Source organism: Phalaenopsis equestris, unplaced genomic scaffold (genome assembly GCF_001263595.1).
Source record: "Phalaenopsis equestris unplaced genomic scaffold, ASM126359v1 Scaffold000800, whole genome shotgun sequence".
Lineage (NCBI taxonomy): Eukaryota > Viridiplantae > Streptophyta > Magnoliopsida > Asparagales > Orchidaceae > Phalaenopsis > Phalaenopsis equestris.
Window position 1 is genome coordinate 908,318 of NW_018165240.1, and position 4,727 is coordinate 913,044.

Consider the following 4,727-nt stretch of genomic DNA (forward strand, 5'->3'; position numbering starts at 1 on the left):
ATGAAAAAGCTGTGCCAAACAGGGCCTAAGTCTAAAACCATTAATCTAATATAAAAAGCAGTAACAAGGTTTCAAATTTAGTGATGGTTGAGCGAAAATGACGGGCAACGACTAATCATAAGTTAATAATGAATAAACAATCTGGTTCAACAAAACCACAAGAAGAAAAAAACAAACAAAAAATTAGTATTCTAAGCTTTCAAGAGAAAAAAATGGTGCATTTACATTCATACAACCCAAATCCTATGTACTTATATATCGAACACCTAAATTTGACTTTTTTATATTTTTACCATTCAAATCTTTCAATATTTCACATGAAATATAGCACCATTTTAGATTTTAAATATCGAAATATACATTTTCATGCATGGGCAACTTGATATGTAAAAAATGAAGTTTAGGCGTTAAATATGAAAGTAAATAGAATTTGATTGGTATATTCCAAAAAAAAAATTGGGTAAGGATATGATGACCCAAATTCGATCGGGATGAATTTACCCGCCATCAAATTTATTTTGAAATGAGAGCAATGTAAGAGTTGATTGTTGAGCTATAATACATCACAGTCATCTCAAAGTAAGTAAGATGGATAAAGGACCCATTATATCCCAATTACTTTAATTTTCAATATCTAAATGTAATGTCCAAATGGATATCAACCACATAAGCTCGCTTCGAAAATAAACTCCTTGCAATGTTTAATGAACATCTGAACACGAAAAACAACATGATAAAATAACGAGTGAAGTGTCAAAATAGTGTTGTGACTATTTACATAGAGCCCTTTTAGTCCCTAAATTTATAAAAGTATCAAATTAGTCTCCATAGTTTCATAATATGGGTTGAAATAGTCTCCATGGATGATCATTTTAACCCCTATTAAAAGATTATGAGTATTAACTTAGTATTTTTATAAACTCTGAGAATAAAATGACCCCTTGCAAAGAGTCTAGGGGACCAATTTGACATTTTTCTCGTGAAATAACTAACCATGAAACAAGTTTCTTGAATTAGTCTACCAGCGTGAGTAAAATGTCTCAAGCATGATAAATCAATTCAAACAATAATATTCCCTTTCATGGTGTAATTTTATACTTTGCAACAAAGAAGATGGACAATAACACATAACCCATCAACAATAAACAATTCAATTGCTCTTTAACCTATGAAGCTTCTCTTATAAAAATTCGTCCTTTTGAGCCCATTATAGAACCACCAAATCACATAAAAATATAATTTTTACATACATCATGATGCCAATTATCCATCAATCTCAAAAAAAAAGAAATTTTTTTTAAAATCATACTAATCTAAGAAATGCAAAAATGAATAAGCACCATCTAAAGCACATTCTATTTAAAAAGGGACATTTACATATATGCCACACAAATCTTATGTATTTGCATATCTAAAACCTAAACATTCATATTTATATGCATAACACTAAAATCTTTAATATCCATCAAAAATACCACTTTTACTTCTTTTCATGCAGAGTGTTATGACACCAAAGTGTTATAAATATAAATCTAAAAGTTAAGGCATTAGATATGTAAAAACATAAGATCATAGTGTGGTAAGTATGTAAATTTCCCATTTAAAATTTACCTTTCTAAGATTCTACACAACTCTCATATTATACATCCAGCTTTCCCTAATAAACAACGGAGTAATCATTACAAACAATCCTTAAATAAAAAAAATAGTAAGGGATAACCACATTCAGGCCATCCGAAACATTGATATTTAAAAATTAACCTCCAAGGTGATTTTTCTGAACCACCAAACCGACATATTTACGCATGGCATGATCAAACTATTGAGAATTTGATAAAAATAAAAATTATGGGCTGGGGTTCTACAATGAATTTTGATATTGAGTGAGAATTTGAAAAATGGATGGAAGAGCGCGGTTGATTTGTAAATTCCAAATTTCGAATGATCTGCAAGTAATTGCTCCAATCCACAAAGAAAAGAGCAGAAGGAAACCAAACTCATCCATAATCAGAGTAATCACTTAGCATTATAAAGAAACAACAAACAGAACTGATTTAAATTATCATCCAATAAATGAACAGTGATTTACTGCAAACTTATCAGCAATGAGTATAGGAACAAAAGCATAATGCCATTAATAATCAAATCGCAGATAAAGAAAAATCACATATTTAAGGGAAATTTACCTTATGTATTTACATATCTCATCCCTATACTTCCGAAGAGTTGAGTGCTGCTCTGCATGTAAAAGCCCCAAATTTTAAACTGCTGGAGATTGGAAACTGGAGAGCAAGGAAATGGCTTGATGATTGATTATTAGAAATAAAAAAGGGAAATTTACAAGCGTACCACAACTGTTCTTATGTGTTCAATTTCGCCATTAGAGCTCTGAAGAAAAAAATTAAGAAATTAAACTGTAGGATTGAAGCGAGTTACGCTCGCAACAACCAAAATCATAATTTAGTATTAACAGATCTGCTAATCATGAGACTGCAAATGGAACAAAAAGGAAAAAACCTGCAAAAGATATGATCAAATGAAGAAGAAAACATCGCAAAATTAGCCAAAAATGTAAGAAAAAAAATATTTTATAAGAAAGAACAAAATCTAAATCTGTCGATAGGAAATGAAATTCTTGACCTAAACCGCGATCCTTAAAGAGAACATGAAATTGCAAATGACAGAATGAAGGAGAAACCTGCAAAATATATGATTGAATGCGGAAAAAAATATATAAAAATTTTGCGAAAAAAATAACTGGAGTTCATCTCGATCTTTCGGAGCGAACGAAACCCTAAAAGGAAATGGAATTTTCGCAAAAAAATTTGGACCATTTCTCGATTTATGCGTGTCATCCTTGCGCAGGGGCCATGCTAATCTTCTCTGTATCGTTCCAATTTTATCGGATGTCTCCGAAGAGACACTTCGTTGGCAACGATACCTCAATATAAATAAAATCTATTATAACAATAAAATGATGTGGGACTAATTGTAATATTTATTTTTACTTTTAAAAAACGAAAAAATAAATAAATAAATATATATGTCACATAATTCTTATGTATATATATTTCTAACATCCAAAGTTTGACATATATATTTATAACATCTTGGTGACATAAACTTATGTTTAAAAGTTGTGTTTCACTTAAAAAAAAAAAATGATGATAGTATATTTTTTATATGATATTAAAGATCAGAGTGGCATGCTCGTAAATATGAACTTTTAGTTGTTACATATGTAAATACAAAAGAAATGTCGTATGAATAGGATTGCCCCTAAAAAATATATATTTTTTTATGTAGAATATAACTTTTTTTAAGAAATTTACATACAACACATATTTATTTTATTAAAGTTTAGTATTTACATTATAATACTTTTGTGGCATAAGACTACGCATAAAAATGTGTCTCCACTTTTCAAAAGTCTACTTAATGATATTTTTAATAGATTTGAGGGTTATATATATAAATATGAAAGTCTAATTGTTTGATATGTAAATACATAATGATTCTGTGTTTTGTAAGTAAATGTCTATTTTTTATGGAAATTACAATTTTGTTCAAGCATAAGAAATGTAGACATATGTCAATGAAAAAAGGATAAAAACCAATTTTTTTTTGTAGTTGAATAATAATTCATAAAAATTTATATCCATTCAAATTTCATAATTTAAATATGAATAAAAAATGCTAAGAAAATAAGTCTAGTTTAATTTGAATTCAAAAGGTGCTCACTTTATGCAAGCATAAGAAATTCAAATATTCATCACCACAAAGATATAACTCTACCCACTTTTCAAGAGGCATTATCACACCACTTGTATTTTTATATGTGGATTCATTTATGGAAAGAGAATGAAAATTAGGCATACTTTTGATTTAGGATGATATATTTTTAAAACAATGACCACTTAAATAATACTCTTTTCTTAGCTCTTGGATTGAAAAAGGGTAATTTCATATAATTTTTTTTGATAAAAATGTCAATCAATCTTGACAAACCAAATGAATGTGCACCTCTTTATTGGGATTTATTGTTTTAGTTAATAAAAAACAAATTAGATAACCTAAACTATGTTGCAGTTTTATTTTATCTATAATTTGCTAGGTTCAGATTGATTAAATTAGTTTAACAAATTCATCACTGAATATATCCAAATTTACAATTACTTGTTCCTTGTTTACTTAGAAAAAATGGTCAATTATTTTGATTTAGTATCATGCTTGTCAGTGACTATGGGCAGTGTCATCTAATGGGATCACCAATATCTAAAGGTTTAAGGGTGTTCAAGTCCTAGGTTGATATTTGAAACTTATTTTTCATGACCACTAAAAGTAAAAGCCCAAGCTTGCAAGACTTTGTACCCAAATAATTGACAATCTTATAAAACAAAAAAGAAAGCTAGAGATGGAAATTCACAACATAGTCACACTAATCATTGTGACCCAAAGTGCTAAATATATAACACTTGATCAATAATATCACTAGCCCACATAATCACATTTTTCAAACCCAAAATGGAGAAGAGACAAACACACTTTAAGGTTTGTTAGATGAAGCAAAGGGATGCTTGTGAAGTGTACATGTCTAAATTAACTATGCATACGTAAATTATAAACTACATACAAACTTTGAAAAGAGAACATGATATATCCATTGATAATGTTTTATGTTAACATGCCACACACACACACACACACACACACACACACACACATAT

General features: G+C 29.0%; 1 long non-coding RNA gene across 6 annotated transcripts in view; it reads right to left on the reverse strand.

Moving 5' to 3' along the window:
- Positions 1-2,919, reverse strand: part of LOC110031277 — a 9,094-nt gene extending 6,175 nt beyond the window's left edge. For 4 of the 6 annotated variants that reach the window (XR_002294719.1, XR_002294721.1, XR_002294718.1 and 1 more), the window contains exons 1-4: positions 2,832-2,919; positions 2,641-2,698; positions 2,350-2,517; positions 2,187-2,238 (exon numbers count right to left, since the gene is read on the reverse strand). This is a non-coding gene — a long non-coding RNA (uncharacterized LOC110031277). Of the gene's footprint in view, positions 1-2,186; positions 2,239-2,349; positions 2,518-2,640; positions 2,699-2,758 lie in introns of all 6 variants that reach the window. The other 2 variants (XR_002294723.1, XR_002294720.1) reach the window with 2 other exon arrangements.
- Between the last annotated feature and the right edge of the window lie 1,808 nt (positions 2,920-4,727).